General features: G+C 37.6%; 2 pseudogenes; both read left to right on the top strand.

The window, feature by feature from the left end:
* Window positions 1-832: 832 nt before the first annotated feature.
* LOC149001691 (cytochrome P450 86A2 pseudogene) lies at window positions 833-2446 on the top strand (annotated as a pseudogene).
* Window positions 2447-9882: 7436 nt separating this feature from the next.
* LOC149001692 (cytochrome P450 86A2 pseudogene) lies at window positions 9883-11460 on the top strand (annotated as a pseudogene).
* Window positions 11461-14357: the final 2897 nt, after the last annotated feature.

Here is a 14357-nt window from a genome sequence, read left to right on the forward strand (position 1 = left end):
TTCTACAGTAACTAATGATGGGTTTTTTTTTTTTTTTTTTTTTTATTCCTCTTTATTTTTATTTTTAGTTTTTGTGGTGAAATGCTCTAGGCCCATTTTTCTTTTTCCTTTTATAAAAGAAATAGATCCTTCAAATTTATAGCATGGTGGTTTATATATTATTGGAGACTGATTTGTATGGTAAGATCACCTAATTTATAAGATATATCAATCAATCAGGGACTAGAGGTGTAAAGATGTAGGGCTGTTCCCGACAAAGAGTTAGCTACACAGTTGAACTCTCTTAAAACATGTTAGCTCAGTGACGTGCACCAAATGAAGATCTTCTTTTAGTAGGTCTAGCTACTAACTTTGGGATGAACATTAAGACTACACAAGTTTAGAGAATGCGTAAAGAAAAAATGTTAGACATTGTGCATTTTTCATACCAAGAGAAGCAATGTGGGTTTCCCTCCAAAAGAAGAAATGGCACTTTATTTGACTAATTAATTAGTTCTTCTCTGCTCTACATTAAATTCTCAACCCTTTTTTGAGGGCCTTTTAACAATTGGTGAGATCCAAATCTACCTCTTCTTTCACTTATAAATAGTTCTGTTACAAACATCGCTCCGAAGTACCCAGTGGGGTGGGTTCCTTCTTCTAGCCACCATTGATGAACCCATTTTCTCAACCTGGCCTCTACTTGTTTTAGATGAGATTTTCACAAAATTTAGCCAAAAACAGCCCATGAAGTTTTCAGTGGATGTACAAGAAGCGATTTCCGTTGACAAGTGATCCATCAAGGTTTAAGTTTTAGCTGAGTTTTGGTGGTGTGGGGTCTACTCTGATCATGATGGAGATATCAATGGCCATACTCTTCTTGGCTGCCATCGCCGCTTATTTGATGTGGTTTACCGTCATCTCACGTCCGTTTCATGGCCCACGGGTGTGGCCCTTCTTAGGTTGTATCCCGGCGGTGATCGCGAACCATGACTGCTTCAACGATTGGATTGCAGAGCATCTCCACGCGTTTGGTGGCACGTTGCAAAATTGCTTTTCTGCCATTCCATTTTTGCTGCTAAAACAAGGCTTTGTAACTTTGACGTGTGATCCAAAGAATATAGAGCACATTTTAAAAACCCATTTCGATAATTACACCAAAGGCCCAATTTGGCATGCAGTGTTTTATGATCTATTAGGCGAAATGCTTTTCAACTCCGATGGTGACACATGGCTATTTCAAAGGAAGACAATTGCTCTACAGCTCAGCATGATTAGAAAGCAACAAACCATGGCTCGGTGGGTGAACCAAGCTATTAAGCTGCGGTTTTGCCCAATGCTTAAAACAGCCCAAGAGGAATCCATGATTGTGGATCTTCAAGACCTCCTTCTCCGCCTAACCTTCGACAACATATGTGGAGTAACTTTTGGTAAGGACCCTCAGACCCTCTCTCCGGGTTTACCCAACAACCAGTTCACATCAGCATTTGACCAAGTCACTGAGGCCTTCATACAGCGAATCATACTCCCACAATTCACTTGGAAGTTGACAAAATGGCTTCGAATAGGGAAAGAGGTAAACCTAAGCCAAAACATCCACCATGTGAAGGAGTACATATTAAATGTCATCCAGATACGTAAGCTAGAGCTGCAACTGAATCTCGAGGCTGGAGTACTTAAGGGGGACTCACATGATGACCTATTGTCAATGTTCATGGATAAGAAAGAAACCGAAGCCTACTCAGATACCTTCCTCCAAAACATAATGATCGGCTTCATCCTAGCTGGACGGGATACAACATCAGTAGCATTAACATGGTTCTTTTGGTTGACAATGTTAAACCCGGAAGTGGAGGAGAAGATCTTGCATAGCATATGCACGGTTCTGATGGAAACACGTGGCGATGACATGTCAAAGTGGTTGGAGGAGCCATTGGTGTTTCATGAGTTAGATCGACTTGTCTACCTAAAAGCAGCACTATCAGAAACCCTCCGGTTGTATCCGTCAGTGCCGTTAGATTTAAAGCACGTGGTTGCTGATGATGTGTTACCAGATGGCACATTTGTACCTGGAGGTTCAAAGATAGTTTATTCGATATACTCCGTGGGGAGGATGGAGTGGACATGGGGGGATGATTGCATGGAATTTCGGCCAGAGAGGTGGTTATCAGATGATGGGAAGAGTTACATAGCACATGACCAGTTCAAGTTTGTGTCATTTAATGCAGGGCCCAGAAATTGTCTAGGGAAGGACATGGCTTATCTCCAAATGAAGTCCGTTGCCGCTGCGGTGTTGCTAAGGCACCGACTGACGCTAGCACCAGGGCATCGGGTGGAGCAGAAGTTAGGATTAACCTTATTTATGAAGAATGGGATGATGGTACATGTGCACCACAGAGATCTCTTGACCACCACTGCTACAATTCGCAAGGAGAAGGAAGGAGCACCAATAGGTACCGTTAACTAGTGCTATGGATACACCAATAGGGGTGTAAACGAACCGGACTCGGATCAGATAGTGGCAATAACATATCCACTTCCTACTATATTTGGACGGATTAGGAATAATATCTTATCGGTTTTCGGACGAATTCAGTCGGATTCAGATGATAATCAGATAATTATTTTTTAAGTAGATTCTTCTAAGTGGGCATGAAATACAAATTTAATATAATTTTTCGACTACTTGTTTACATATACCCTTTTATTTGTGAAGGCTAGTTTTGAAATTTAAGAATTTAGCAACTTTTGTAGCTATTTCTGTAGAAAATTTAGAAAAAGAGTCACACTTCACAGGTAAAAAATTGATAAAAACAAGAAAAATAAATCTAAATAAGTAACTTAATCGGATAATTTTATCGGACAGATAATAATCGATAAGAAATGAGTACTATACCATATCTGCATCATATTAGTAATTGGATGGATTTGGATACTCCTAAACGGATGCATGCGAATTCAGTTATTCATTTACACCCCTATACACCAACACGTTTGGTACTTGTAATAGTTACACCAACCCCCCTAAAAAAAAAAAAAAAAAGGCTGTTTATGGAAAGCTCCCCTATTGCAAAAAGATTAGAGCAAATTGCACTGGCACCTCAAAATGGAGACCTTAAAGCACTGACACCCCACTTTATGTTTAAAAAACACAGACACCCCAACTCAATAAACATACTAGTCCATTTTGTTAGTGAAACTGTTAACCCACTGTTAATTTCTTTTAATTCCAAAAATATCCTTACTAAAATCTGGGAGAAAAAATCCACCGTTCTTCAACCAATCAGAAATTCTGGCTTCATTGTTCTCCAATCGATCGGTCTTAGAAAAAAAATCCATCTTTCTTCGACCAATCAGAAATTCTGGCTTCATCGTTCTTCAAATCGATCGGTCTTAGAAAAAAAATCCATCGTTCTTCCACCAATCGGAAAATCTGGGTTCATCGTTCTCCAACCGATCGGTCTTAGGAAAAAAATCCATCTTTCTTCGACCAATCAGTAATTCTGGCTTCATCGTTCTTCAACCGATCGGTCTGAGAAAAAAAAAATCCGTCGTTCTTCCACCAATCAGAAATTCTGACCTCATCGTTCTTCAACCGATCGGTCTGCCTCAGATCTTGTTTTAGTTTTAAGTTTTCAAAATTTCTAGGTTTGAGCGAATCATAGTGGATTACAAAGGATCAGAATATTAGCTCGAATCACATATTTTACAAACAGCAATTGTATTTTACGGCTGGCCTTGTCCACAATTAACCGTTGACTCAAGATTATACTAACCAGTGAAATAACTAAAGAGTATAGTTAGTATAATAAACAAGCAATATTATCTCGTCTCTACATGGTTCAGGTTCTCCGTTTGTTTGCAACCCCTGTTTGTTATTTCATGGACAATTGTATTTTAGCCTCATGCTTGTTACCCTGTTCTTGGAAATCAGGTACCAAAAATAAAATCGTTCGACTTTCTTCCCCTTTCAAATTAACTTTTCCTTTGCTATAAATGAGTATGAATCAGCAGGCCAGTCCCCGGAGGAAAATTAATTCTGAAATCAAGTTCCTCTTTTGGTCCCATGGTTCTGCCTCGGTTGAGCATAGATTTTCCTTCCTCTCTAGACCAGAATTTAATCTCAAGAGAGGGACGGGGAGAATTGCAGAGGGGAGTCCCATAGGAGCCAGTTGTTGGAGCTAGAGGGCTGTTACTGGCTAGTTAATAGGCAAAAGAACAGAGGTTGCAAACAAACGGAGAAGCTGTTCAATGAGTCAAGGGTAGTTAGAGGGAAGTGTTGCCTATCTATATCAGAAGGGTTCCATGCAATCCAATCTATTTCCTCCTCTTCCTTCCTCTTCTCATCTCTACATGAGAATAGATTTTTTGGAGAATAAGTCAAAGGTATAAGTCTTTACAAAAATATGACTAACCAAGTAATTATCATTCTAACAAGATAGGACCTCTGTGTTTTTTAAACATAAAGTGAGGTGTTAGTGTTTTAAGGCCTCCATTTTGGGGTGCCAGTGCAATTTAAAAAATTCCAATATATGAATCTAGATATTTGAAATTTCTAGATTCATGTAACCAAGCAGGCCTTAAAGCTCTCAACTAAGTGAAAACCGCAGTGGGTACCCGAAAGCATATCTCCCTTCTTGTGAATGATAATCAATCTTAATAATTGTGGTTTTGGGTCGTAAATCTTATCTGATCTCTATGCTGCTGCTGCTGCTTGGCATGGTTCTAGCTTTACCGAGTGAAAAACTAAGTGCTTCGTCAGTTGGTTATTTAATTTGGATGAGTGAAGTGAATGTTTGGATCTGTCCACCTGAGCTAATAGGGTAATTGAAAGTTCAAAATTCCGTTAAGTAGAAGGTTGTTTTTTCTCTCTCCCAGCCAATCGCTTTGGTCTTAGATTCGGATCATTTTTTCCTTTACCAAAAAAAGAAATTAGCGAGAGGGAGAATACATGGTAGCCCAACCTTCTCATGAACCATTTAATGATTCCTGCGACAAGAATTGGTTTCAAATAAGAATTGGTATGACATTCATTTGGTTGTTCTGCAATTGAATCCTTGTCTAATTGTCTGCTATGTGAGAAATTTCAACTTTTAACAAGTCCCTTAAGAACTAGCAGTGGTGGCAGCCTTTTATATAGATTGGATCCAAGAAGAAGAATCATATCCAAATCTGATTGCTACAAATTGGCACGGACGTACTCAATCCTCAACTACTTTGCATGTACTACAGACATAGATCACACCTTTTTACTCCAACCAATAACGGAAGAAGAGATCAAGACCGCAGTATTCAGAGCAAATGGGTTCGAGTCACCTGGACCCGATGGATTCTAAGGCATTTTCTATCAAACCTCTTGGAATGAAGTTAGCCAAGATATCATTCAAATGGTTATAGAATTCTTTTCTTTGGGTCATTTTAATCCAGCCCTGAATCATACATACATTTCTCTGATCCCTAAAGTGGACAACCCACAATATATGTCAATGACTTTTGCCCTATCTGTCTCTATAACATGACTTAAGATTATCTCAAAAGTCCTTGTGAACAGATTGAAACAAATCCTACCCCACTTGATTTCCTTTCAACATTAATGAATTTATCAAAGGATATCACATCCAAGATAATATCCTCATTGCACATGAGCTAATGCATAAGATTCACGGACACAAGAAGAGAAAAAAAAGGAATAATGGTCGTCAAGCTTGATATGAGTAAAGCCTACAACAGATTATAATGGAATTTCATCGAAACGGAGATCCAGCATTATGGTTTCCCCCAATAGTGGATTGATGGGTTGTGTATTGCATTTCTTTAATCCAAACATCTATCCTTTTGAATGGCACTCCCCTTCCGTCTTTCTCACCAACATGAGGTTTGCATCAAGTTGACCCTCTCTCTTCTTATTTATTTGTTCTTTGTGTAGAGATACTTACTTCTCACTTAGAACTAGCATTCCAAAAGAAGAAGATAAGGAGTATTCAATTATCAAGGGGTGGTCAATGCTTATCACATTTGGCATTTGCCAATGATTTGATTTTGTCTAGACAAGCTACAACTTCAGAAGCTAGAACCTTTGATCTAGTAATTGAAGAGTACTGCACACACTCTAGACAACAACTCAATCTTCAAAAGACTCTTGCTCATTATAGCCCCAGTACCCCCATCCAATCTAAAGCATAGGTCTCAACTCATTTTCGTATCACTCCTACCTCTAGAACTGATATTTATCTTGGCATCCCCCTTCTCCGGCAAGCTCAAAAAAAAGCATTGCGACTCACTCATATCACGAGTAAATAACAGGTTATAGCGCTGGAGGGCCAAATTGCTTTCCTCTTCTAGTGAGATTGTCCTAATCCAATCCACTTTGATAGCAATGCAAACACGGTTTCACGTCTTGCTTTCAGCTACCAGCATCAGTTACCAAGTCACTAGAGAAACTCACTCGTGATTTCTTTTAGTCGAATGGGAATCGTAGCCATATTCATACTATCTCATGGGATGTCTTTTGTTGCCCTCTTCGTGATGGAGGACTCAACCTCAAGAACTTAAAAGCTTTCAACCTCACCCTTCTGGCTTGAAAGGCATGGGAACTAATTAATCCAAACGACTCTCTATGGGGAAAACTCATGAAGAAAAAAATACTTTAAGCACTACTCCTTTCTAGAAGCCACAGTTCGCAAGCACGATTCATGGGGCTGAAAGTCCTTGATCAATGCGTATGACCTCCTTTGTAAGGGGCTCTTTCTCTAGATGGGTAATGGTCATCAAGCTAGTCCTTGGAATCTCAACCTCGCAATCTTGGTTGCTTTCCAACTGCTGACTTACCTATCAAGGTATCAAACTTTATTAGTCCTCATTCAGCTTCTTGGAATCATGATAAAGTAATCTTCTAGTGGCCAGAAAACATTGCAATGCAAATTCTCTAAATAGCCCTCCCTTTACACTCAAAAGTAGATCGCATTATCTAGAAGCACACTTCGACAGGTATCTTCACAATACACTTTGCTTATAGATTGGCATCTCCCCCTCTCAATCATGCTTCATCCCCTCCCACCTTCAATTTGTTGAAACTTTGGCATCTTCCCCTCCCACCAAGAATCATTTTCTTCCTATGGAGTGCTATCCATGATAAGTTACTAACGGAAAACCTACTGAGTTCAAGCGGTTATAACATCCCAAATACTTGCATCACCTATGGTTCCCAACCCTCCTTTGCTCACATATTTTTACAGCTTGCCCATTCACGCACTAGCTCTGGCATACTTTTCACCTCCATCAATGGGACTCTTCCATTTCATTCACATCACAACTTCAACTCCTAGTGTCCCAATTATCATCCGCCAACCCTAACAACCCCTGTACATACCGTGCTCTTATTGGTCTTTGGGCTCTTTGGACTTATTATACCTCCGAATCTCACTCATCAAACCAACCCCTCTTAGCAAAAGCCCATCAATCCCTACGTCAAACCATTATTGAATTCACACCTCCCCTCAAACCAAATTACACCTCTCCTCATCCTACCCTCTACCATTAGGACCCTCCTAATCCAGGTATAATAAAATTGAATGTGGATGGATCCTCATTCAAAAACCAGCAACTCTCTGACATTGGAGGCATAGCTAGGGATCACAACATGCAAGTGATATTTGCTTATGGACAGGCACTTGGGAAATAGGAGTCTTTGGTAGCGAAAGCTCAGGTGATCCTCAAAGGCCTTTTACTAGCTTTCAACTTTCACATCTTCCACATCCATGTCGAGAGTGATGATCAAACACTAGTGTCTTTTCTTACACGCACAATGTCAAGCCCCCCAGGAAAGTCTCGCACTTTATCATAGACATCCTTCATTTAGCCTCCTCTTTTGACAAATGCCTTTTCTCTCATGTACATAGAGAGGCCAATTACGCAGCTGATCAACTCGCCAAAGAAGCAGCCAAAACCTAGGATTGGTTTATCTATCATCGTCCCCCCCCCCCCCTCTCCCTTTCTTGTATTGGGTTTTACTCTTTTATACTATCCATGGTGAAGTGCCTCAGAGCTTTCTTTTAAATAAATGGCACTTCTCTTTTATGACCAATTTATCAAAAATGGGACCCTAATGGGTTGTTGGGAAATAATTCGACGCCCAAATGGGTAAATGGGAGAAAATCACTTTTTCTTGTGTCTCTGCCTCTTTCTCATTTCTGGTTGTTGAAATCTAGTATGGTAGTAGCAAAAGGACACATGCCTATGGCAAAATGGACACAGAATCTTATATGGTATAAATAAAATGGGCATTGTTTTTTAATAAAACCAACTAAAAAAAGTTAAAAATGTCTATTTAAAGTTAATAAATTTCATACAATGTGGTTAAACCCTAATTATTTAAATATGAGTTTGAATATGAATGTTTGAATTAGGATATAATCATTTAACAACATGAGACTTTATACATGTTCAAACAAAATATTAACATTACAAACTGACATTTAGTCATGCATAATCCAAATTCATTATTGAATCAAAAGAATCTTGGTGGATTTCAACCACCATCTCTTGAAACATGTTGGTGTTCCAAGTGTTCTACCAATTGAACTAAAGATTCATAAAATAGAGTTGTCATGTCAAGTAAATATGACACAAAAAAACTACAATACCAAAATTAGAAATATAAAAACATGAATGAAGTTCATCGGTTGGCACTAAGCCTGGAAGGGTTCCTTGTATTTCCAATGGTGGGAAAAAAGTTGCAGGTGACAATTCAATGGACTCAAATAGAGGCTGCAAATAGCAAATAGGGACGAAGAGAAGATGACCTAGATCAGCAACAATTTTCAGTGATGCAATTACTTAAATTGACGGTTACAAGAAGAGGTAAAGAGTCTCAGTAAGAGAATATGGGCAGCATGGATGATACTGCACAATTGACTGAGAAATGCAAGATAGGAGGAGGGAGAGGGCTTATGCACAAGGTTTAAAATGTTCCACTAGAGGATATGACCCTAATTGATATGTATCCATATTAAATACAATCAATATGATACATATCGATGAGTCTTTCTATTAGATTATACTAAAATATGTTTACTAGTTTGACACAGTACTCAATACAAAACGATACATCTCTTAAAATCACCTGACTAATACGATGTTTGATACTGATAATTAAACCTTACTGACGCATGTCACTCACGAAATAAAAGTCCAGATCCTCTGAATGCAGTGTCGGGATGCAGAAGATTTGCATTAGGGAGGGAATGAATAGATAACATTGAGGTTAAGCCAATATCTGATTCGGCTCATTTAACTGTTCACATAAGTAGGGAACCATGGAAATCAACTCTATCATCTTCGATGTCAGAGAGTTGATGTAATCTGAGTATGGATGCTCTGACTAAGGAACATGCGAGATGATATGGAGTTCATAGCTGTAGTTCACTTGGAGAATTAGATGTCTTATCTACCTAAAATCAGCCCATTCCGAATTGTATGGCTGAAATTATTGTTTTCTTATTATATTAAATGCGCAGCTACTCTTTCTTCGCTTACATAAAATTCCCAACTAAAAGGGACCCTAATGTGCCTCTTCTTTCACTTATAATTACCTCTGTACTTTGCTCTCCATCACAGCCATTTTCGTATCATTCATCAATCCCATCCTTTTTTCTCTCTTGTTTTCTGGGGTAAGAAATCGTCAGTACTCCTATCTAGTGCCTGAGTGAGTGAGTTCCTTCTAGTGACTGTTGATGAAGTAACTCTCTCAACTTGGGCTTTACTTATTTTTTTGGGGATTATGTAAAATTTGGCTAAAAGCTTAGGCTATTCAACTATTTTTCCTTTCAAGGAATTCTCCTTCTCTTGCTGATCAAAGGATCAAACTAAGTTTTGGTGAAGCAGAGTTCACTTCTTCAGATTAGGATGGAGATATCAACCATTATATTGCTCTTTATTGCCATCACTGCTTATTTAGTGTGGTTTACTGTTATCTCACGCTCGCTACAGGGCCCACGGGTGTGGCCCATAATAGGTTGCATTCCGGGGGTGATTGAGAACTATGATTGCTTGAATGATTGGATTGTTGGGAATCTCCGGACGTGTGGTGGTACATTTCAAAGTAGCATTTGTGCTATTCCTTTCCTGATGCGGAAACAAGGCATGGTGACCGTCACGTGTGATCCAAAGAATATAGAGCACATTTTAAAGACCCGCTTTGACAACTACACAAAGGGACCCACATGGCAAGCGGTGTTTCATGACTTATTTGGTGATGGGATCTTCAATTCTGATGGTGACATATGGCTATTTCAAAGGAAGATGGCTGCACTGAAGTTCACCCCAAGTAGAATGCAGCAAACCATGGCTCGATGGGTGAACCAAGCCATTAAGCTACGGTTCTGGCCAATGCTTGACACAACTCAAGTGGAATCCATGACAGTGGATCTTCAAGACCTCCTCCTCCGGTTAAGCTTTGATAACATATGTGGAGTAACTTTCGGTAAAGACCCTCAAACCCTCTCCCCTGGTCTACCAGAGAACAAGTTCACTTTAGCATTCTATCGAGCCACTGAGGCTCTCTTTCAACGGTTCTTGTTCCCCAAAGTCACTTGGAAGTTGAGGAAATGGCTTCGACTTGGGCAAGAGGTCAACTTAAGCCAAGACATTTGCCACGTGGAACGATATTTGTTAAATATCATCGAGACACGTAAGTTGGAGCTGCAACGAAATCAAAGAACAAAAGAGAAGGCAAACCAGAATGATGACTTGCTGTCCAGGTTTATGAATAAGAAAGAAATTGAATCCTACCCAAACACCTTTCTGCAACACATGATGCTTAGCTTCATCCTAGGAGGACGAGACACGACAGCAGTAGCGTTGACTTGGTTCTTTTGGTTGCTAATGTTAAACCCAAAAGTAGAGGAGAAGATCTTGCACGAGATTTGCACGGTTCTAATGGAAACACATGGTGATCACATGTCAAAGTGGTTGGAGGAGCCATTGGTGTTCGATGAGTTAGATCGGTTAGTCTACCTAAAAGCAGCATTGTCAGAAACCCTCCGGTTGTACCCATCAGTGCCACATGATTCAAAGCATGTGATTACTGATGATGTGTTACCAAATGGCACATTCATACGTGGAGGTTCAAAGATAATTTATTCAATATACTCTGTGGGGAGGATGGAATGGACATGGGGGGAAGATTGCATGGAATTTCGGCCAGAGAGATGGTTATCACCGGATGAGAAGAGTTACATAGCACATAACCAATTCAAGTTTGTGTCATTCAATGCAAGGCCTAGACTCTGTACTGGGAAGGACATGGCTTGTCTACAAATGAAGTCTATTGCCGCTGCGGTGTTGCTCAAGCACCAGTTGACATTAGCATCGGGGCACCATGTGGAGCAAATGTTACGGTTAACTTTGTTCATGAAGAACGGTTTGATGGTGAATGTGCACCATAGGGATCTCGTGACCATCGTTGATGCAATACGTGCATAAGTAGAGAGGAGGACCTACAGCTACTGTTAACTAGTGTAACTACAACCTACATGTGTTTGCTACTTAAAAGAATAGGAACTAAAGACTACTCTAAAGAATGTTCTATCTTTAGTGGTGTTTGGGTTTTGTGAAATCATTTTCTTTAGTAGTGTTTGGGTTTTGTGAAAATAAAGATTTGGATTATTGCTGGTATGTACCATGTTTATGGCTTTATAAGATGGGGGAAAAAATTAAGGCTATTGCAAAATATGCAACATTGTCTCAAGCGTGTATGAAGAAGATTGGAGAGCCACTAGAATTTTAGTCAAGCGCAGGGACAGAGACAGGTTTCAACATGGAGAGAGAGCCAAATAATGAGAGCTTGAATCACCTCCACGTCAAGGGAGCATACACACTTTTTCACCACATGTGCGGGCCCATTGGGATCCCACTTTTGAATTATTTTATCATATTCATATGTGTGCCCTACACATTAAAAATATAGGTAAATTATTTTATAATGCATTTTTATCCTTATAAAATATTGGTAAAAGTAAATCATGAGGATCGCTAAAAAAAAATCTCCTATAGAATGATTCTTTTAGGGCCTGTTTGGTTACATGAATCCAGAGATTTCAAATCTCTAGATTCATGAATCTGAGAATCACACCCGTTTGGTTGTAAAAATCTCTAGATTCATAAATTCTATAGATTCATCTTTTTACACTAAAAACGTGAATCTGTAGATTTATGGGTAATGGGTGAAATCCAGAGATTTCAAAAAAGCTATACATTTGCACATTCACAAAAATCACGTCGATCAAATAGTTTTTTAGGATGAATCCACAGATATCATTCCACAACCAAACACTTAATTTTATAAATTATGACTCCATAGATTTGAAGTCTATAGATTTGAAATCTCTAGATATTTAAAATTTCCAGATTCATGTAACCAAACAGGTCCTTAAGTTTTAATGAATAGTTTCTTTCTTAAACACACACACACACACACACACATGATTTCAATGGTAAAGTCTAGATGCAAACCAAACAAATCATGGTAGTTAGTTACAAACATTCTTTTCACAATATAAAACCAAATATAAAGAATCGAAAAAATCAAGGAAGATAGACAATTTAAAATCAAAATAAATGAGAAAGCAAGAGAGCAAAAATCGAGAGAGAAATAAATAAATAAATTGAGAAAGAGAGAGAATACCTAGTGGAGAAGATTTAGGAATGAACTCCTAACTTTGAGTTTTCCCTAGTTTTCCTAAGCCCCGTGTGAAGAAAGAAGAGGGAAGAAATAGGAAAGGACATATAAGATAATAAATATGAAGGAAAGAGGAATTGTAGGGATTGAAGAATTTGGTTCTAATTGAAATTTAACTATTTCTTCTTAAAATATAGGGTTTTAAATGTAACCTTAGATATTTCTTGAGAATAACATTTATATGTTATAAATAGTATTGATTTTAAATGTCTATCACCCCTAAAGAAATAATACCAAAATATGTAACTTCTAAATGAAAATCTCAGTCACCTTAGTGTGCAATCTTAGAGATCTACATTCACATATTAACAGAAGATTACATCAATCTATCATTCTATATCAAGAGCATCTTATTATTATGTGCAAGAATCATATATTTGTATTTTCTTGTAGACTCTAATATTTTCATATTAGATAAAATGTTATTTCTACTATAAATATGTAATACACACAACTCAATAGAAGAGTTCGATTCATCTTGTCGTAGTTTTTCTCCTTATATTTAATAAATTCATGCAAAGGAAATACAATTCATAAAGTAAGTCGAAAATGTGTTTGGTTAAGATTGATGATCCAACACATCCAGGAAGTATGTAGTCTTCCATTAGAAAAAAAGAATGGTTTCAACAATATTATATGAAAAGAATGTTGTATGCATAGTTCGATTAAAGGAATAAGACATCAAAAGGGATAAAACGAAACATATTTCACCATAATTCTTTTTCACCCATGATCTTCAATAGAATGGTGAAATTGATGTTCAATGAATTCTTTCAAGTGATAATTTGACAAATTTATTACTAAGGCATTGTTTATTTCAAATTTTGAGAAGTTGGTTATAAGATTGAGATATGTAAATTCAAAGATATTTGATAATGTTAATTATCTTCAGAGGGAGGAAAATATGTATTGCATTCTTTTTTCTTTCACCAATATTTTATCTCACTAGGTTTTCCTGATAAAGTTTTTAATGAGACAACTAGTAAGACGTATTATTTAGATATGTATACTATTTTTCCTTCACTAAAATTTTTTTCCACAGGATTTTTTCTTAGTAAAGTTGTAACAAAGTACATTATTTATTGATGGACATCCAAGGAAGAGTGTTATAAATAATATTGATTGTGAATGTCCATCACCCCAAAGAAATAATACCAAAATATTAACTTCCAAAATGAAGATCCAGTCACCTTAGTGCAATATTGGTGATCAATATTCCCATATTAATTGAAGATCATATCAATCTATCATTCCATATCAAGTGCAACTTATTTTGTGTAAGAATCATATATTGTATTTTCTTGAAGGCTCTAATATTTTCATATCAGAGAAAATGATAATTCTACTATAAATATGTAATGCACACAACTCAATAGAAGGGTTAAATACATATTGTCCTAGTTTTCTTCTATATCTTTAATATATGTTCTCATTTTATAACGTTATGCATGTTATCTAGTTCGATGGACTTTTTATATTTTTTGTTGTTTTGTGTCCTTCAGAAAATGTTATTTATATAATTGAAAGGAATAAATTATTTGGTCAGACATGCTTTTAGTTGTTGGAATGGTCAAAAAGTGCCCACCATAGCAACTTATAATATAAATACCTTTTTTTCTTCTTTAATTGAACTAAAGATGAC

This window comes from Hakea prostrata, chromosome 10 (assembly GCF_041222555.1).
Source record: "Hakea prostrata isolate BN-2017 chromosome 10, UWA_Hpros_2, whole genome shotgun sequence".
NCBI classification, from domain to species: domain Eukaryota; kingdom Viridiplantae; phylum Streptophyta; class Magnoliopsida; order Proteales; family Proteaceae; genus Hakea; species Hakea prostrata.